The sequence below is a fragment of the Rhinopithecus bieti genome, unplaced genomic scaffold (genome assembly GCF_001698545.2).
Source record: "Rhinopithecus bieti isolate Rb0 unplaced genomic scaffold, ASM169854v2 scaffold_2888, whole genome shotgun sequence".
NCBI lineage: Eukaryota > Metazoa > Chordata > Mammalia > Primates > Cercopithecidae > Rhinopithecus > Rhinopithecus bieti.
In genome coordinates this window covers 122,766-145,765 of record NW_016804209.1, presented here as the reverse complement: position 1 = coordinate 145,765, position 23,000 = coordinate 122,766, and the positions used below count along the sequence as shown (strand labels likewise).

At 35.6% G+C, this 23,000-nt stretch overlaps 1 protein-coding gene across 1 annotated transcript in view; it reads right to left on the bottom strand.

Moving 5' to 3' along the window:
• TUSC3 (tumor suppressor candidate 3) overlaps positions 1 to 23,000 on the bottom strand; it is a 222,162-nt gene that overhangs the window by 160,068 nt on the left and 39,094 nt on the right. The window lies entirely within an intron of this gene.

Genomic DNA, 23,000 nt, shown 5'->3' with positions numbered 1-23,000 from the left:
TCCAGACCCTGTGATCCGCCCACCTCAGCCTCCCCATATTCATATTTAATACTGTCATACTTATCAGATTTAAAAATATATAAAGGGCAATTAATGCTTCCAGGAACCAAAAAATCAGAGGTTAAGCACTATACCACCTTATCTACATTACAAACTGATAGTTCAGTAAAGACCACCAATACTTTTAAAGGCACTCAGAAAACCATAATAAGCTATACAATAAACAAAACAAATACACCATTTTTATCAGAAATATAAAATGCACAGAGCACACATGCCATAAAGAAAGCAAAAATTCCAAGAGGTTAATCAGTTAAGAACTCAGCAAATCATGGTATCTCCAGAGAAAATGTCATTAGCATTGCATCAGAAACAATTTTCATTACATTCAAAAGTAGAAAGGTAGCCAGGCACGATGGCTCACGCCTGTAATCCCAGTACTTTGGGAGGCCGAGGCGCGCAGAACACGAGGTCAGGAGTTTGAGACCAGCCTAGCCAACAGGGTGAAACCTCGTCTCTACTAAAAATACAAAAATTAGCTGGGCGCGGTGGCAGGTGCCTGTAGTCTCAGCTACTTGGGAGGCTGAGGCAGGAGAATCGTTTGAACCTGGGAGGCAGGGGTTGCAGTGAGCCAAGATCGCACCATTGCCCTCCAGCCTGGGTGACAGGGTAAGACTCTCTCTCAAAAAAAAAAAAAAAAGTTATTTAAAATATTTGATAGAGAGCACTATAAAATTAAAGAAAGAAATACTGTAAAATTCCATATCAATTCCACCTCTGGGAAGATCCTAAAGATCTTTTGTGTAAAGTTATCTAACGAGAAATGGAGAAATTAAGTTATTCTGACATCACACTTTTTTTGAAAAGAAGCTGTCAGTGGATGGCACTACAATATTCAATTAAGTGAACTTTTCTAGAGACACATTAAAATAATTCCAGTAACACTCTTTTAGTTGTGTGTTTATCAACCTCAACTCTCCTCAGAAAGTTTCCCTGAGGAGATCCACATTTTGACCATGTTTGTACCCAACAGAGTGTCCTGAACACTGGTGGCTCCTGAAAGGCCCTCTAGCCCTCCCTATACCTCTACTAAATGAATGGAAAATTTGTAAAACTTTTACGCTCTAATATAGGAATTGATAACATAGTAGCCCTATTCAGATGTCACTTTTTTAAAGGGTTTACTTCAATTTGCCAGTCTCTTTGCTCTATTTATTCTCTGTTTCAAAGGTAGAAAAGAGTATTTTGAAGTAACAACTGTTTCCGAAACTTGCATATGTATCTCACTTATATATAAAATCAGTATAACAACAAGAACTTAAGAATTACTGTTGCCAAATGTAAATTAATATTCCAAAGATTTAATATGAATTTTAAGTTTGCTAGGATTTCCTTATTCATAAAAATTAATAAAGGAAGCAGTGAATTCACATAAACACATCAACATTAAATTCTACATTGAAAATACCAGAATTGTTTCTCCATAAGAAACTTAACTACCCCCTTGGAGTAATAATTTTAAGAATTCTAATGTTAGATGTTGCTATACCTTAATTTTATCAGAGCAAACATCATGCAGTATATTGAAATATTTTGCATTTGATACTTGTGGTAAGAACAAAATTGGATCAATGAATGTATGGAATTTTACGAATTTCAAAGTTTACTATGAAATAAATCCCATGCTTAAAACGTAAAGCCCCTCATAAAAACAATGATACTAAATACATTAAACTGATTATAACTTATTCAACACATCTTAATATACCTTAAAATTTTCAAAAGAAAATAGTTAAATCATATAAACATAGTTGTGTGATTAACAGCAACAAAATAAAAACAGCTAGGAAATAAAAAGCATAATAATGCAATAAAATATTAGAGACTAAAATGAAACGTGGTCAGTGACTAGTAAGAAAATTCTATCACAACGGTAAGTGGAAAGATAGAAGGTGATAGATTCATAGTAAAATATTAATATCACAAAAGCATATCTGTTTGTTGATAAAGATAAGTCATGAAGTCATGTAAATAGTTGAAAATTGTCTTTTTTAGTTTTGGGAGTTACTCTGTTTTATTTTTAATGGACAGTGAAAACATGTTTTTTTTTTTTTAATGTTTGTTGTCCTCCTGACAATTTTTCACTTTAAAATTGCTTAAGTACAATACCCTACTGTCAAGAAACAGTATCATTATAATGGGAACCATGATAATTTCTCTGAAAGAGTCAAAATGCGAAGTCATTTTAATCAGGGACAGTCATAAAATGGGTCAAATGAGCATCCCATTTTTTTTCCACCACTGCATTAGCTTCTGCCACCATTTTTCTTGAACTCTTTCATATCCTTCTGTTGGACATTCATTTATAAATAAATATCTCATTTTAAAACAAGTACCAGATATAAGAAATGAGGGCAGCTGTTAAAAGCTGAAAGGAAAATCTACTTCCAGCTATACACAGCCATCTGGCCTGCCTCTCTTGGGAACACAGATCCAGGCAAGATGGCTATTACCAGTGTAAATGAGTATAGCAAGTACTCTATTGTAATAATACATTATATCATAAAATTATCTTGCACTGCTTTAGAAGCCATTGTGTATAACTCTTCACTATCAATGGCAATATAGTATGTGTCACAGCTGAAAAAAATTTTACTAACAGAATGTGGGAAAACAAAACCACATAACTATACTCATAAATTATACTCATAAATTGCAAAACTGAGTTAATGTTTTCAGACTTTATTCTTGATTCACACAAATCAGTCAGTAAAATATGTAATGCTTACATTGTTAAAACTAAGAAAAATTCAATAGAATCCAACAGAAAATCAGTCAAGAACAAAGCTTTAAATGTACTTTAAAATTTTCCAATGCTTGTTTTCATCAACTTAAATAGTGTTTAATCCTACCAAGTTTCTTCCAAATGGCAAGAGCAAGTCAAGTTTTTGGGGGTAGAATCAAAGATTTCTTTTGGTTGTTTTGTACAAAGGTATATGTATTAGTTTTTGCACTGCTATAAAGAAATACTCACAACTGGGTAATTTATAAAGGAAAGAGGTTTAATTGACTGACAGTTATGCATGGCTGGAGAGGCCTCAGGAAACTTACAATCATGGTGGAAGGGGAAAATGGCACATCTGACATGATGGCAGGCAAGAGAAGTGAAGTGCAAGCACAGGAAAAACTGCCACTTTTAAAACCATCAGATCTCACGAGACTCACGCACTACCACAAGAACAACATCGGGGAAACCACCCCCATCATCCAATCACTTCCCATCAGGTTCCTCCTGTGACACATGGGACTTACAGATGAAGATGAGATCTGCATGGGGACACAGAACCAAACCATATCAATATACAAAGGTGAAAATCTCTGAAGAAACTTCTCACATTGCACTTCATGTGGAAGACTGAGTAATACTAGAGATAAGATTCTAGGTTCACCCCTAGCCCTAGGATGTCCCTAATATTGTTCGATTTATCCTTGTAAGATAAACAACTATTTTATATTGGAATTTATTGTTTACAAAAAGCACCAATAAAATGTACCAAAGCAAGCAAAAAAATTAAGGAATTCAGTACACATTAGACCATCATGGAAAAGAGAGGAATCTCTTGAAGATAAAATATAATCAAGAACTGAATCAAAATAAGGAACTCAGGAAAAAAGAAGCTATGGATAAAATTCAGCCAAGAGGTGAATCAAAAATCAAGAACTCAGGAAATAAGCTATGGTAAAAGACTAAATGTTGACTATAGTGCTAATTAAAAGGAATACATTTAAATGTAAAACCAAGAATAAACAACTCTAGCATTTATTGTTATAGACATTCTCACTATTCTGGTTTGCCAAGGAAACCCCAAACTGCACTTGCTATATTGCTGCACAGCTATCAAAAATATTCCAGTTCAGGTAAATTATATGGGCATTTAAGATATGACACTTACATTACATTCCGTAACTAGACAAAGTAATTTAACAAATATCTGCTGACAAGGAAGAGAATTAGGGAGGAAATGTCAAAATCCAAAATTTCTACATTTTTAATAGCATATAGTCAATCAATATAGGTTTCACTGAAACACAGTGCTGTTTAAAACAACAATTCACGTTATGCATATTGAAGGAAGGACACTTGTCTCCAGCTTACTTTAAAATGCATTTAAAAAGAAAGAATGATTACTGATACATAAGATGAAGTTGCGATAAAGCAAGCACAGTCAATTGTTAGTTGTGGAATCTAAGTAGTGGACACCTGGGTATTCACTATAAATTCTCTCAACTTACCTTTATGTTTGAAACGTTCATAATGAAATGTTAGAGGAGAAGTAAATTTTACTTAGTTTGTTTCCAGGGGGTGAAATGTTTCAATAAAATTTTTTCTCATCTTTATTTCTATTTTGCTTTGTTATAATAAATTATTTTACAAATGTATGTAAACTGTACACACACTTTACAAATGTATAACTATAGTTTGTAAAAGAGTTGCCTGTTTTGAACCACTTATAAGTTTCTATCACTAAATTATAAATTCTTGAGAGCCCAGAACTGCCTTTATCATCATTGTATGCCCAGTGACCACACCGGTGCCTACCTCATTAAATAAATATCTGTATAACTAATTAAGTAATGAAACAAATGTATTGAAAATACAGAAATAGAATTAACACAGCTCTTTCCTGGTCCACACATTTCCTTGGTTCAGACACCACCCCCCCCCAACATTTGTGGCAGGAGAAATATCCTTTTTAAAACATTTGGGATTATGATCAGAGAGAACAGCCCAGGGTAAAAGCTTACTACTGAAACTAGCGGGTAGTCTGCACATGAGATACCATGTTTAATGCTAATATTAACTGGATAAATATACTATAAAACATTGTACTGTTTTATAAATATACACACACAAACACATAATGTTTTATCAAAAATACCACTGGAAAATGTACTGTATCAAGGAATACAATATGGCTATGCACTGTTAACATCTTTCAAGAAGTCACATTTATAATACATATGAAGTTTTAAATGTGTGTTTCCTTTAGTTCAGCTATGTCATTTCTAGGAATTTACCCTAAAAAAATAATCAGACAAAGTACACATGTATATATAAAAGGATATTCACTGAAGCACTGTTTATAATTCCAAGTATTTGGATATAATATTTATGCCTACAGAGAGGAATCTGATTACATCATAATATGGTATGAAACAAGACAGTATTACAGTTATTTAACAAGATGAAACAGACTTACCTACAAGAATATCCACAATTTGTGGGTACCTATTCACTCATTAACTTTTTTGCTTACATGCTAAATATCTGAAATAATATAGAACAATGGGAAGGTCAGGGGCACCCACACAGTCAAAAATCATGTGTAAGTTTTGACCTCACAAAAATTGACTACTAAAAGCTTACTGCTGACCAGAAGCCTTACCAATAACATAGTCAATTAACACATATTTTGTACATGTATTATAAACAATATTCTTACAATAAAGTAAGCTAAAGTTATTTAAAAATCATAAAACAAAATACATTTATAGTACTATACTGTATTTACTCATACTGTTAAGTTTCTGTCACCTATTTACAAGATGAATCATCTGTTTAAAACGCGCGCGACCACAGGTACAGATTGCAATCTATGCTATCTATCAAGCAATTCAACTTTTTCTTGTAGTATCTTGACTTTCGTCTGCTTCTTGGGAGCACTTCCAGCATCACTAGTGGCATTTTGTATGGGTCCCATGGTGTTACTCAAGCTTTACACTATTACACTAAACAGAATGAAAAATACAGGAGAACCTCGGGTGATCACTGTTTAATGCAATATGCAACTCACTGGAGAGATGAAATGCTCACATGGAGATGATCCATGTCATAAGGCATGTTAAGTGGCTACTGCAACACTTAAGCTCACCCCAGTAGCAAAAGAACGCGGCTACAAAGTCATGACAGTAGCCTATTATGTACCACAGTTAATTTTATGCAGGTGTGATTTAATATGGCAACCTTATGTTTACATTTCTCTCAACTACAAGTGGTGCCATGTGTGATTTGTAACCGTGTGTCTAAGTTTTGATAAGTTTTGATCTTTTTATAATAGACTTGTGTATATTTTATAGTAATAAATGATGAAAATAGACTAGTGGGTACATACATTTTGTGCCCTCTTGACATACTTTTTTTCTCCATTTTTTTGGTATTTGTAGGCAATGCAGTCCATCTGAGAACGTTTCCGAATTGTCACAGATCTTCAAAAAATTTTCCAATATATTGATTTGAAAAATATATATGTATAAATAGACCCACGCAGTTCATACCCATGTTATTCAAGGGTCAACTGTGTAGCAAATTGATAATGGTTTCCTTCTAGAGGAGAAAATATATGATTATATTTTTACTTTAAAATCATGTGATTTGAAATTTTTACCTGTACTGCTTTACAAAGAATAGAACAGTTATTGCCAGTTCGAGACAGTTTAAGAGATATCCAAAAAAAAGAGTAGCTAAAAGCCAAGTAATTTTGATTCCTCTAAAGGAAGATATGAAACAAAGCCAGGCAGCGGCATTAGTTACTCTGTGCTTCTTTGCTGTTCCTATACTAATCTTCCCATCTATTGATTGATTCTACTCTTTTGGAAGCTATGTTCACTTCACGCTTGGGGTCAGGCTGCTATTTGAAAAAATGAGGATGTTTCATTATATTCTAACTTCCACAGTCACTACTACATTCATCTTTATTGACTAACACCTTAGCTCATTTCAGTAAAAATGACCTGGAGTATCAGAACTTCTCTACAATAACCAGAGTTTTATGTATCTCTCTACCAAAAAACTGAAGAAAGCAATCCCAGATATTTCAAAACTAATTTACTGAACCATTAAAGACAGAGAGATACAAGAAACCAATATAAGCCCAAGAAATAAAACCATTTTCCCGGGTCTTGTAAGATAAAGTTTTGAGATTCTCTGGTGATAAAAAAGCCAAATATAGAAAAATTTAGGGCTATTAAGTTACTGTGGAGTACCACAATCCTAACCATATTTAGGGAGTTTACATTGTGCTACCATAAATATCAACCACTGTTCAAAGTCTTACTTTGACATTCTAAATAGAAGATCAAAATGCAACAAAGACTTGGCATTAACTAGAAAACAATCAATTCATTAATTATTGAGTAACCCACATGTACTTGAAGCGAATGACAAACGTTAATCCCCTTTGCAACTGATAATCTATCTTGGTGCCACTTGTATTTTTATTAAAATATTTATTTACAATAATTATAAGAAAATATTTTCTTGTTAGTAACTATTATTTTGAGAATTTTGGGAACTATTTTAGTGCAGAACAGTACAAATAAGAATAAAACAAACACCCATGTACTCATCAATGACAATTACCATTGAATAAGGTCTGTTTGTTTGCAATCTATTTGGTTTATTTCTTAACATAAATAATTAAAATACTACAGGTACATCTGAATTCCTTTATCCCATCTTACTCTCCCTCTCTTCCACTAAACTAAAAACATTATTTTTCTCAAACCTGTCTTTATGTGTATATAAAGACACACACATAAACAGGTACATAAAATCACAAACTATACAATAAAATGTGACATATGGCTGTAATTTGCATAATACTGTCTCAATATCATACTGAAACTTCTAATTCAAACTTCTGTTTTAGAAACCTCTGCATATTGACGCTTATAAGTAAGTCATTTATTTCCATTGCTATAGGGCACCCCATCATATTAATATATTACATGTTTCCATTTCTCTTAATAATGGTCACGTAAGATTTCTCACTTTTCTTATAATCAATAATAGAATCATTATCATTGTTCATGAGTGAAAGTCACTCTAAAAGGGTTCTTAAAATGGCATTTGTAAGTTCCATGATTCTAACTCAAGGAGCTGATGAAAAGGGGGAAAAAACATCTTCATTTACGTAAGTCTCTAAAATTTAACATTTCAATTATAAGTGGAGGCAAAAAAGAAATTAGAATTAGCAGTCCCTGTGACTTCGTAAACCACAGGCATCACAGGTATTTTCCTATTCCATTCCATTTGTTGCTGTTATCTCAAGATATAGTTCACATTCATCATTTTGAAATTGTAGCAGTTATCAGACCTGTCACTAAATTCTTGTTATAAAATTTCTTCATAAAAATATTACTGTATCAGCTGGGCACGGTGGCTCAAGCCTGTAATCCCAGCACTTTGGGAGGCCGAGACGGGCGGATCACGAGGTCAGGAGATCGATACCATCCTGGCTAACACGGTGAAACCCCGTCTCCACTAAAAAATACAAAAAGCTAGCCGGGTGAGGTGGCGGTCGCCTATAGTCCCAGCTACTCGGGAGGCTGAGGTGGGAGAATGGCGTAAACCCAGGAGGCGGAGCTTGCAGTGAGCAGAGATCTGGCCACTGCACTCCAGCCTGGGCGACAGAGTGAGACTCAGTCTCAAAAAAAAAAAAAAATTACTATATCATATCATATTTTTATACGGTGATGATATTTCAATATGACTGTCTTTTATAATCCTATATATTGTACGTATTTAAAAATTTTTTCTGCAAAGACGTACACTGGCTTCATTCACCAGACTGTCAAATATGCCCACGGAATACAAAAACTTACTAACCAATTACAAGATATTGCCAAACTGTTTTTCCAAACTAACTCCTACCAGCAACATGTGGGTTCCCATTTTCCCACATGCTTATCAGACATTTTGCATTCTGTTGCCAGAATGATAAGTAATAAATCGCATCTCAGTATTCTTCTAATTTTCATATCCATGATTAATGATATTATACATATATGTATTGTTTATGAACAACTCAAGTTCTGCTAATAAACTCTGATTGGATTATCTATTTTTCAATTGGGTTCTCGTTTCTTATTAATTTGTTCCTTATTAGTAATTAACTAGTAATGTATTAGTAATTAACTACATGTGTGGCAACTATGATATCTTCTGTCTAGGACTTGACGTATCAATTTACTTATGGTCTCCTTTGTCACAAAGACTTTTGTTTTTTACTGTGGTCCAACTGAATCCATTTAGTTATACCTTGTACTCCTCTTGAGTCTTATTTCAAAAGATCTTCCCTACCTTGATATTATAAAATATTCTCCTAATCTACTAACATTAAAGTTTTATTAACAGTTAGGTTTTTATTTTTCATTTATGTTATAAGGTAATAATCTACTTTTACTTTTCCATGGATCACTTCCAGTTCCTCTTTTCTTTGTATAAAACAAATACAATTAATAACAATTTATAATAAAAATTGCTAATGTAAGTTAAACTCATAGTCCATATTAGGTTCCATACAACCCACGTTTTGTGTATATGTATACACATATATACATACACATATATATATATACACATACAGACATAATATTTTAATCTTCACAGCCCGAAAAGAGAGCAACTATTACAACTCCAACAGGATTAGGCAATTTGCACAATATCACAAAGATAGGTACTTGTGCCTGTCTGACTGCAAACCCCATGTTAGTTATCTCAGACCTCTGCTTTACTTCTTCCTTACACCAAGAAAAACCACCTCTAAATAAACACAGTACTTTTCACAAGTAGATGTAAAATGTAAGATGTAAAAAAGTGAAACCCATTTGATAAACTGTGGAGAAATAAAACCTATTTAGTATTTTTCCTCCTAATTGTATTAAAATTCATGATGGAAATTTTGTGCAGACAAATCAAACTTTAATCATATATTCTCTGCTAGAATCCACAAAAACTAAATAGTTCTGCATGAACAACAGGCAATAAGAAAACAAATTTATTCATAGGAGAAGTCCTATACATAGGCTGTGTATCCCTCATCCAAAATGCTCGAGAACAGAAGCATTTTGGATTTCAGACTTTTTTCAGACTTTGGAATATTTTCAGGATGGCTACTGACTGAGCATCCCATTCTTAAAATCCAAAATCCAAAATGCTTCAATTAGCATTTCCTTTGGGCATCATGTCAGTGCTCAAAAAGTTTTGGGTTTAGGGTCAGATTTCAGATAGACATCATATTTTTAGATCAGGGATGCTCCATTGATACAATTTATAATGTACAAATAAATGCTAGTTCTGTATGTCAGTTAATTCTGGAAACTAAAAAAATACAATATAAATAACCACAATATTATATGAATATATTCTTATATAATATATACACACAACACAAATATATCCATAAAAACTGATAGAAAGCAAGTCACAAAATCTCAAAACCCATAAATACTTCAGAAACTCAGGCAAGCTCTTAATCAGTACCATTCATTACACTAGAACCAACATTACTATACATACTAGCAGTGTACATTTCTTTACTTCCTTCCCAGTCTCCTAAGATTTGCCTTGAACCTAATAATAAAACAATGCCCCTACTGCTACAGAATAGATTCTATAAATAGATAATAAACTTAAAAAAAGGTATCAAATTTAAATATAAATATAGAAGTAACCCAGTTTCTACCCCGATCAGCTGTATGGCCTCCAGCTTATTAACTTGTAAAACAACCAAAAATTCTCCAAAGAAAGCATCTGAGTTTTGCTGTAATGTTTTGGGTTGCCAGATTCTGCCACTAGAAGCGAGTCACTACTAAATTATTTCTTGTTCAGTGTGCCTGGATCTCTCCCTAGATCCATTCAAACTATAAACTTGCTGCTTTAGACATTTAGGCCTTGCATCTCTACTACAGGTGTATACTGATCCAAGAAGGATTTGAGGAAATGTTTTTTTATAGGCAAGGGGGAGGAGACAATACATTTTATAGACTGACAAATACAAATATGAATTACCCAGCCATGATAATAAATTCAAATACTGCCTGTTAAAATAACAGTCTTTGGAAATGAGTTAACAACTCCTCCTCCTAAGAATCTTTTAGGTAACAGACTAACCTTAAGCTTGCTACCTATAGATACTATAACAAATCTGCTGACCTTTATCAAAGTTAATTCATATTTCACAGTTCTCTAGTGTTACAGCTTGCACTCTGAATTACTTCTCTTGATTTCAGTGAACTTGTGTATTTCTTCTGAGAAAAAAAAATATTACTTCCACTAAATACAAAGCATTTAGTACAGTATCTGTACACACTGGCTCTCAATATGTAAAATTATTATTGTGTAATTTGGGTTCATCATTTCTATTGTTATTAAACAATTTTACACTGATAGCACATTCAACTAATCTACAAAGAATAAAATTCCTTTATAAGCAAGATCAATAATGCTAACAAAATAAACATTAAAAAGTTTAGAATCTATAGCTAGTAGCTGAGCTATTTGTTGAGAGGGTGCAAGAAGAGAGAGTGAGTTTAATTCTTAACTTACATGGCAAAACAGTATCTCATACTTCGTTTCTTATAACCATTACTGAATCACCTCCTCAAATGTTCATGTATATTTATCCCTCTCCCCTATCTCCCATCCAATTTATTTTATTCTGTAACCCACTAAGACAAAGCAAATAAGAATAAAACGGTATCTTCTATTTGCCTAACAAACTTAACAGTCACAATAATGATAAAAATGTAATGAAGAGAAATTTACACACAAAATAAACTAAGAATCACTACCCAATTCTAATTTTCCTTTCAGTGGGTTAGGATTATGTTCATATTCTCTAAGCCTACTGACATCCTAATCAAACCTGTTTGTCCTTAGATGAAGCATCTCTATTTTTTATTCTAATTCAGTATTCAACGTTTTTCTTAATTACTATTACTACCACAATATTATTTTATTTTGCTGTCATTACAAAGGCCATTATTCTCCCTATTGTCAAATGGTCTTCCATAGAGTATAGTTTTCTAATAGAAAATATATTTAGAAGATGAATTAGAATTTTATAGGACAAAAGCTTACAAAATAATTGTTTTGTTCTAAAAAGCATTGTTCATGTCCCCACTACCACTTGTTTTCAACATCATACTGGAAGTTCCAGCTAATGCAGTAAGACAAGATAATGAAATAAAAGGTACACAGATTACCAAAGAAGAAATAAAACTGTCTTTGTTTGCAGATGGCATGACTGTCTTGCAGAAAATTCAAAAGAATCAACAAGAAACCTCTTGGAACTAGTAAGTGATGACAGACAAAGTTTATGTGGAGAAGTAAAAAGGCCATTATAGCCAACCAACATTTAAGAAGAAGAACAAACTTGGAGGATACTTCCCAACTCCAACCTCAAGATATACTACAAAGTTACAATAATAAAGACAGTGGGGTACTGGCAAAATAACAAACAGATCAATAGTACAGAATAGAGGGCCAAGAAACAGACTGACATAATCAACTGATCTTTGACAAAAAAAAAAAAAAAAAATCCACTGGCAATACAATGGAACAAAGATAATCTCAACAAATGATGCTAGAACAGCTGGATATCTACATGCAAAAAAATGAATCTAGACTTTTACATCCTTCACAAAAGTTAACTCTGTATGAATCAGACCTAAATGTAAAATGCAAAACTATAAAACTACTAGAACATAGCATAAAAGAAAACCTAGATAACTGGGTATAGCGATGACTTTTTAGATATACCAAAGGCAGGATCCATGAAAGAAATAATAAACTAGACTTCATTAAAATTCATTAAAATGTAAAACTTCATTAAAATTTAAACTCCAAAAGAAATGGTCAAAGAAATAAGAAGACAATCCACAAACTGGGAGAAAATATTTGCCAAAGATACATCTGATAAAGAACTGTTACAAAAATACACAAAGACCTCTTAAAACTCATCAATAAGAGCAAACCCAATTTTAAAATGGTCGGAAGACCTTACGAGACATCTCACCAAAGAGGATACACAAATGGCAACCAGCACATAAAAAGATGCTCCACATTACATGTCATCAGGGAAATGCAAATTAAGACAATTATAAACCTATCAGAATGACCAAAATCCAGAGCACTGACAACATCAACTGCCAGAGAGGATGTGTAGCAGCAGGAACTCTCATTCACTGCTGGTAGGAATACAGCATGGTACAGAGAGTATAGCAATTTCTTATAAAATTACCATAATTTTAACCACTTGATCCAGCAAACGCATTCCTTGGGATCTACTCAAAACGAATTGACCACTTATGTCTACATAAAAACCTGTAAGTTGGTGTTGATAGCACCTTTATTCATAATTGCCAAAACTCAGAAGCTACCAAGACCTCCTCTGGTAAATGAATGGGTAAACAAACTGGTACATCCAGACAATAGATTATTCAGTGCTATAAAGAAATGAGCTATCAAACCATGAAAAAACATAGAAAAAACTTAAATGTACATGATTAAATGAAAGAGGCCAATCTGAAAAGGCTATGAACTGTCTGATTCCAACTTTGACATTCTGAAAAAGGTAAAACTATGAAGACAGTAAAAAGATCAGTGGTTGCCAGAGGTTGGAGACTGGAGAAGGAGGAGGTATTAATAGGTGAGAGACAGAGGAGTTTTAGGGCATTATCCATTATAATGATGGATACACTTCATTATACATTTATCCAAACCCATAGAATATACAACACCAAGAATGAACCCAAATACACTACAGACTTTGGGTAATTATGATGTATCAATGTAGGTTCATGAATTTTAACAAATGTACCACATTGGTAGGAATATTGATAAAGATGGAGATGACGCATGCGTGGAGGCAAGAGATACACAAAAAAATCTCTGTACCTTCCTCTCAACTTTACTGGGAATATAAATCTACTGCAAACAAAAAAGCATTTTATTTTTAATGGTAAAGTATCATGCAAAATATGTATTGAAAAGAAAAAAGCCAGAAGAAAAACTTTCAATGTATTAATTAATAAACATTTGGATGGAGTGCGAGGACAGGGAAGAGGTAAGGTTCTAGATAACGACAAAGATCACATAAAATCCCAATTGATATTATGCTCTCCAAACTCTTGCTTCCAACCAGATTTACTCAACCAGAAACTCCTGAAGCAACTTGATGCTCAAAGCAATTATTTACGTTGAATCTAGACACAATAAACTAACGTGAAAAGCAATTTGAAAATATCAGTCTTAGGACACAGAATAAGTGTTGTGTGTGCATGTGTGTAAATATACAGATATAAATGCTCATCAATAAACATTTACTATATACTATTATCTAAAATTAAGGGACAATATTAACTAATGCTTTTTCCCCATTACCAACTGAGAATTTCAAATGCCTTAAAAATGTAAGCCATACTCATTTCTGACAAATGACAAAGTACGAAATCATTAGAGGTGAAGAAATTAAGACTTAGCCATATGATTTCAAGTGTACGTCTTAATTCTAATGTCAGGTATCTGGTCATTTTCAAAGAACGAATTCATGAAGGTTTTGTTTTTCTAAGTACTGTCAATCTAATATCAATGTGTATTTAGCTTACTATACATATTCAATGCTCAAAGCTTATACAAGTAGTATTTTAGATGTTAGTATTTTATAGGCTTGATTCTTTTAAAAAATGATTTGCAAAGAATTTTATTTAACTTAAAGTTCATTGTGCCAAACAGAATAATTTAAAGAAAAAGAAAAAATATGTGAAGGTTCTCAATAAATTAGCAAAGCATAACTGAAAAACATACACATACTAGCAACTAGTATTTAGGAATGCAATGTCCAATTGGCTCAAGAAGAATATGAAGTTTACCTTGAGGAAAACCTTCCCAGATTATACTCTGCTGAACCAAATGATATTAATTTAGATATCTTAAGATCTTAGGGCTACAGTCTTCAAAATCAGTGTAGACAGATCCTGGGTTGGACTGAGAGAAACTTAAATCACCTCCATTAAAATCTGCAGCAAATCTCTATTATTAAATTAGCCTGTCTTTCTACTGTCATGATTCTGACCTTGGACAAGGTGCTACCTCATCTCCATATTCTATTTATCATTGTATCTCTGACCTCTTCCTACTGTACTACCCCTGCTGACATTCTCAGACAAGTCGGAATTCTGCTGAACTGACCCAGCTTTTCTTTAGCCCTACACAACTAAGTACTAACTTTCAATTGGTGCTACCTAACCGACCTTTAAATTGGACTATTAACCTTGTTACCTAACACACAGTATCTATCACAACCTCCAGTCAACTATGTTAAATCAAGAAAGATCTTCTACTATTTGAAGTAATAATTAAGTACAATTAGAAGATTTTTATTTCATAAAACATTTAGGGAAGGGAGAAAAAGAGCTATCAGTAACACAACTATATTCAACCCCAACCAAAACATTATATCCAATCAGTTAAGAAATAAACTCTCCGAATACCCACACCACATCTGCCACTCTCAACACCTCTTTATAAATCAATTAAATAAAATCAACTAAAGAAAAATATAACTGTAATTAACGTATGAAGACATCAACATCATAATAATAATAAAATTAACGTTACACCTTACAGTGTGTCCCACAGTATCTTAAAATTATAGTCATTCCTCAGTATACACAGGGTATTGGTTCTAGGACACCCCACATGCCAAAACTGCATATACTCCAGCCCTGCAGTTGGTCTTGCAGAACTTGCACGTAAGAAAAGTCGGCCCTCTGTATCCATAGGTGTTGCATTCAGGAATACAGGGTCTTTAGCTGCATTTGGTTGAGAAAAATTCTGTGTAAAAATGGATGTGTGCAGTTCAAACCCATATACTATATTACTCTTCCATGGCATGTTAACTGAAGTTCTAAATAATTTTTTACTAAAACACCCCTAAAACATGGCATATTTTTCTTTCTCTGAGCAATTATCCAAATGACGTAAACTTTTAACAATACAACCATTTCAAAAACTTCATTTCATTATTATAGACGGATATATGTTCCCAATTAGAACACGTGACTATAAAATAGGAAAGAATACTTAGATTTTTTAATGCCTCTTGTAAACTCATTCTGAGAAAATAAATGTTGTATTACTTTAGATGAGAGACTAGACAACTTTCTAACTACATGTAAGAATACTGGCTATAACCTTGGACCTATTTTACCCACAACCTTAATTCTAAAGTCCTGAAGAAATACGTTAAAGATATACCTTTGGGACCGTTATTATTCAATTGGTCAAATCACTAAGTTCCTATGGCATATGTGGACCTTATCAAGATTTTCATTTTAATTCTCACAGTAAAGATAGCAGAAGTACAACTTGTAAGACAAAAAAAATTATCTTGTGTCTATTTTTATTTCCATACACATACTAGAAAAGAATTTTACTTCTTGAATTTTTGAGAAAATCTTACAGAAGTAGAAAGCTAAAATAAGTATTACATTGTATTACATTAGGCTTAGAAATGACTTCCTCCCATTTCCCTTATCAATCTCTGGATGCTTTTGAAACAGCAACAGCAAATATACTCCTTCCACTTCTGGCCAAGATATGAAAAAGGGACTGATTTGCCTACCTGCCTGAAACAAACAAACAAACAAAAGGAAACAAAATATATGTAACAGTTTTCAGGACTCCAGTCATCAGGATTTAAAGACACGGATGCTTAAGAGACAGGGAGCAAAGTGAGCCCTATGACTGTTCCACCCTACTCCCTTGAGATTCAAGCCTACAGCACAGAGAGGGACAGTACAGGCAGAGATCAGCTGACTCCTGAGCTATGGAAACACAGCAGAAACTCCAGGTAACCAAGGCACCTAGAATCACAAGGCAGAGTACTAGAGAGGAAAGATTTACACAAAGAGAAGCCTGAAAATCTAGAGATTCCCCGTGAGTATTCAGCTGAAAGCTGATCAAATCCTATATGTAAAGAAATTACCAGAGGCTGGGAAAAGTATCTATCTGAAAGTAAAATGAGGACTACAGGACAGTTCTCCAAATGGCCTTCAGAGCCCAGCTTTCCGTATTTTTCTCACTTGCAGTTTGAGAAAAACAATGTGATGGGAATGCAAGATTCTGAGCTAGGGTGGGAGTAGCCCAAGTTCTGTTTCAGTCCCTCTTAGAAACAGGATGTACTTCAGAGCTTTAGCCCAGAGTATCATATTGCCGCAAAGTATAAAACCTAGGGTACACAACTTTCCAGGGTCCCTCAACTGCAGTGCAGATGATGCACACACAGTCAAAACTCCATCTGTTCCATGAAATCTCCCTAAGCCATGGGCAACCAGCAATGAATCCTAGGCTTCTGTGGTCCGTTGCTGCCTGCCTGTAAGTAATAAATCGGTTTCATGTAACTTGTTGCATAAAAAGATATTCCATCTCCCCAAACTGAAGCTGATAACTAGTGCACAGTGAACATGCTTCATAACAGCAGTATCCAGCACTCACACAGCCAGAAATAGTGCCTGTTCCCACCAGCCAGGTTGAAAAATCTCATTCATAAGACATTATGTAGAGTATTCAGATGCTCTTGCAATAGTAGGGAATAATTATCCCTACACTGAATGTTGCTCCAGTCCTGCCTAACAAATCTTATAATCAAGAACTTAAAGGATCAAAATACTTGCTTGCATCACAGCCAGAACAAACCTCAATGATAGTCACAGGAAGACAAAATTATCCAGCATCCAACAAAATGCACAATGCCTATCATCCAATTAAACATTTTGAGGCATGCAAAAAAGCAGGAAAATACATTCCATCATAAGGAAAAAGAACAACCAATCAGAACCAACCCAGAACTGACACTGATGTTAAAATTACCAGAGAAGCACATTAAGCTGTAATCCACATGCTCAAGATATTAAGTATAGAGATATAAAAAAGAGCCAAACTTCTAAAGATGAAAACTACAACATCTGAAATAAAAAACACAGTGGAAGGAATTAACAACAGATGAAAAGATTAAACTGAAACCATTCCAAAAAAAGAGGAATCTAAAAAAAAGAAGGCAAATTAAAAATTGCATGGAGAACTGTGGGACAACTTTAAGTGGCCTATTAAATGTGTAATTACAGTAATATACAAGTCAGGGAGAAAGGATATACAAGCAGTACACAAGTTGGGAAGAAAGGAGATATAAAATATCTCATAATATAGTACCATTAGTACACGCCAGTTAGTTATACAGAAATAGTAACAGGGAGATACACTGGTTTTAATGATCAGGAACAACTTATAGTGTAGATTAATGTTTACAGTAGATCCTCACAATTAGCATTCTGATTGGTGAAGAAGAAAAAAAAAGAGATGGTAGCATTAAACTGCAAGAAGAGAATAAGAAAGGAGGGACTGGACAATGGTAAACAGTAGTGCACAGAGCATAAAGAATCAAAGGAAAGGATCGTGGATGTAGAAAGAGAAAAACTGAAAATTACAAAATAATTTCAATATAATGGCAGAAATGAGGAAAGACTACAAGAAATGAAGGCACAGATAACAGACCTATGAGGAAAAAATTATGGCTATGTGGATTACAACTGTATTATTAAATTAATCTTTAGGACAACACATGGCAAATAACTGAAATGATTTCAACTTTAAAACTTTAAAAAACAGCAATGAACTCGGAATGTAGATGATGTATACATAATTATTAATGGCTTACTTGGATATCTCCGTGGAAGTATATAATAATGCTCTAATGCTACTCGCATGGTGATAATATAGTTCATATTATTTCAGTAGTGACAAACATTGTTTAAAAGCATAATAATATACTGACAAGGTGTGGTGGTTCACGCCTGCAATCCCAGCACTTTGGGAGGCAGAAGCGGGCAGACCACCTGAGTGAGGTCAGGAGTTTGAGACCAACCTGGCAAACATGGTGAAACCCCATCTCTACTGAAACTACCAAAATTAGCCGGGCGTGGTGACACGTGCCTATAATCCCAGCTACTCGGGAGGCTGAGGCAGGAGAATCACTTGAACCCAGGAGGCAGAGGCTGCAGTGAGCCAAGATCGCACCACTGCACTCCAGCATGGGCAACAGAGTGAGACTCTGCTTCAAAAAAATTTTTTTTTAAAAAAAGCACATTAATATCTAATGAAGAGCTTATGTTAAATATTATCTATAGGCTAATGAATCAAAAAATGTTCACACCCCAAACCTGACCTTTCTTCACACTCAAAATTCATAAGCACTATAGCTAAGTGGTTTTAAGTGCATGGGCTCAAGAACCAAAAAGCCTGAGTTTGAATCCTGATGACAACAATACTGGCTGACTAGCTTAAGTAAAATAATTCATCTTGCCTCATTTTCCTCATCTTTAAAATGAGGATACAGGGTAGCATCTACATCACATGTTTGTTGTAAGGCTTGATAATACATTTACAAGAACTCATAAAAGTGCTGTGTTAGTCCATCTTGCATTGCTACAAAGGAATATCTAAAATTTGATAATTCATAAAGAAAGTTTATTTGGCCAGCAGTTCTGCAAGCTGTACGAGCATGGTGTGAGCATCTGCTTGGCTTCTGATGAGGCCTCAGGAAGCTCACAATCATGGGAGAAGACACAGGGGAAGCCAATGTATCACATGGTGAGAGGGAGCAAGAGAGAGTGAGGAGGAGGTGGCAGAGTCCTTTAAACAACCAGCTCTCACATGAACCAACAATGAGAATTCACTTATCACCAAGAGGAGGGCACTATGCCATTCACGAGAAATCCACCACCATGACCCAAACACCTCCCACCACGTCCCATCTATAACAGTGGGGATCACATTTTGACATGAGATTTGGAGAGGACAAATATCCAAACCGTATCCAGTGCTACTCACAGAGAAAAAGCTGCTTAATAAGCATTAGTTGTTACTGCTATTATAATATGCAATTGTCTGCCTTGAGAGCTACACTGTAAAATGAATAGGAAAATTTACAGATCCAAATTGAATTTCTGACTTCTTTTCAACACCTATTCTTCCTCTACTTTTTCCCATTTTACTAAGTGGAAAACAACTATTCAAGTCAAGAATCTACTAAGTATCTGCCATTACCTTCCTTCCTCAGCTCCTTCATCTCCAAGTCCAATGACTTTCCTTCTCTTCTTTCCATCTACACTATTAGCTGCCTAGTCAAGCCCTCAATATCTCTTAGACTACTATAGCTGCCTCCTGAAGGCTTTCCCCATTTTCACTCGTTTTCTCCCATTCTTCCTCTGCATTATTAGAAGAGTAATTACTTTAAAATGTAAAAGAGATCATGTCACCTCCTTGATTTAAACTTTTGACCATCTACTCTTAGCACTTAAAAAGTAAACTTCTTAATATTACTAAGAAGGCGCTACAATGTTGCAGCCTCTGCCTATCACTGCAATCTTCTTATAACCACTTTCCCCTTGGCTCACTCTGCATTGTAACTAGCACATATTCCTCCCCTACACAGAACTTTTCTCTCTGGAAGATTCTTACTTAAAAGTCAGATCTCCATTGAAATGTGGACTCCCCAAATCAAAAGTAAAGCTTTTCCCAATTATTCCCTCACAACAATCTATTATTTTCCTTTAACAGCACTTTATGACAGTATTTATACATTTAACTGTATCTTTACTTGAATGACATGTCTGTCTTCTACCAGAATTGACATTGACAGGAAGTATTCACATCTTGTTCATAGTATTTCTCCAGAGTTTTGTACACTGCCTGTTGCACAGTAACTACCCAACAGATACTTTGGTACGGAAATTAATAAACAAATAGATAAAACTTTGTCCAAAAACCTATTCTATAAGACATGTTTCATAGGAGAAAGCCTTTCTAAGTGAGGATAACTTTTTAAATACATAAATGTAGACATAATAAACCCTCAATTTATCCAAACCTTTAAAAATTGAGAAACTATTTTAATAAAAGTTATTTTAAAAAAAACTAATTTAATTAAAACCTCAAACGATTAAGCTGAAAACTCCTAGGAATGACCTGTTCATTTTGGCAACTTTTAAATCTTCAAATACTTTTCTGAAATAACCAAAAAAAGGACCTAATGATGCCAAAAATAAAAACCACCACCACTTGTTCACCACCTCCTATATGCCAAGCATCATATTTTCTCAAAGTACTTTAAAGGTAATGAGTCCGGAATTGGTGGGTTCTTGGTATCACTGAACTCAAGAATGAAGCCAGGGACCCTCGCAGTAAGTGTTACAATTCTTAAAAGATGGTTGGCAGCCGGCTTTTATTTCCTTATCTGACCCCACCCACATCCTGCTGACTGGTCCACTTTACAGAGTGCTGACTGGTGCGTTTACAAACCTTGAGCGAGACACAGAGTGCTGACTGGTGCATTTACAATCCTTTAGCTAGACACAAAAGTTCTCCAAGTCCCCACTAGATTAGCTAGACACAGGGCACTGATTGGTGCGTCCACAAACCCTGGGCTAGACATAGAGTGCTCACTGACGCATATACAATCCTCCAGCTGGACATAAAAGTTCTCCAAGTCCCCACCCGACTCAGGAGCCCAGCTGGCTTAGCCTAGTGGATCCCGCGCCAGGGCCGCAGGCTGAGCTGCCCGCCAGTCCCGCACTGTGCACCCGCACTCCTTAGCCCTTGGGTGGTCGATGGGACCGGGTGCTGTGGAGCAGGGGGCAGTGCCCATGGAGGAGGCTCTGGCCGCCCGGGAGCGAGCGAGCGAGTGGGTGGGTGGAGGGGCTCAGGCATGGTGGGTTGCAGGTCCCCAGCCCTGCCCCGCGGGGAAGCGGCTGAGGCCCTGCGAGAATTCGAGTGCACTGCTGGCTGCCAGCAGTGCTGGGGGACCCGGTGTACCCTCCACAGCTGCTTACCCAGGTGCTAAGCCACTCACTGCCTGGAGCCAGTGGCGCTGGCCAGCTGCTCTGAATGCGGGGCCAGCCGAGCCCGCACCCACTCCAGTCAGCCCGCAAACGCCTCGCGCAGCCCCAGTTCCTGCCAGCTCCTTTCCCTCCACACCTCCCCGCAAGCAGAGGGAGCCGGCTCCGGCCTCGGCCAGCCCAGAGAGGGGGTCCCACAGTGCAGCGTTGGTTGAAGGGCTCAAGCGTGGCCAGAATGCACGCCGAGGCCGAGGAGGTGCGGAGAGCGAGCGAGGGCTGGTAGCACGTTGTCACCTCTCAGCAAGAACTCACCATGGCAAAGATTTCTCCTACTTGTTTATGTCAGGTCTTCCAAAACAAATTATAGGCTGGTTGCAGTGCCTCAAGCCTGTAATTCCAGCACTCTGGGAGGCCAAGGCACACAGATTGGTTCAGTCCAGAAGTTTGAGACCAGCCTGGGCAACATGGCAAAACTCCGTCTCCTCAAAAAATACAAAAAAAATTAGCCGGGCACAGTGGCACGCACCTGTTGTTACAGCTACTCGGGTGGCTGTGTTAAGAGGATTGCTTGAGCCCAGGAGGTAGAGGTTACAGTAAGCCAAGACTGCACCAGAGCACTCCAGCCTGGGCAACAGAGCAAAACCCTGTGTCAGAAAAGCAACAAACAAAAACCAATAAAAACAACAAACATACAAACACCAAAATAAATAATTACAAATACTTTGAAGAAGCCCCACATAGAACAACATGGCAGACCGGTGTTCAGGGAAATTCCTTCTATTTTAGAACCTCTAAAATAGTAAATAAAATTCAAAAGAAAATTAAATGTTAATGGGGGAACTGGCAAGAAAGAATTTATTTTCCTACAAGCTGGGAAAGAGAAGAAAGTTAGAATCCAGGGGAGAAAGAAAACAAAAGTTAATGTTCGCCCATGACGTCTCTCACTAGGCCTCATGGCCTAGAGCTTGGGTTTGGTATATTAAGAAGCCTGGGTTTGACTTTGCCATAAACTGTCTTTGCCACTGGCTATGAAACTTCTCTGGAGATCCTCTGGAATTCCTCATCTGCAAAATTAAAGACTTAAAGAGATAAAGGCCTGAAACCACTGCAGAGTGAAAAGTCCAATCAGAAACTCCTGTGTAAAGCATTGGCAAGCTGTACACTGAAATTATCTAAGATAATTTTAAAATATCCATAAATGTCATCTATCATCTCTTTTACTATACAATTTGTGACCTCCTAAATACTAAGTCAGATGCTTT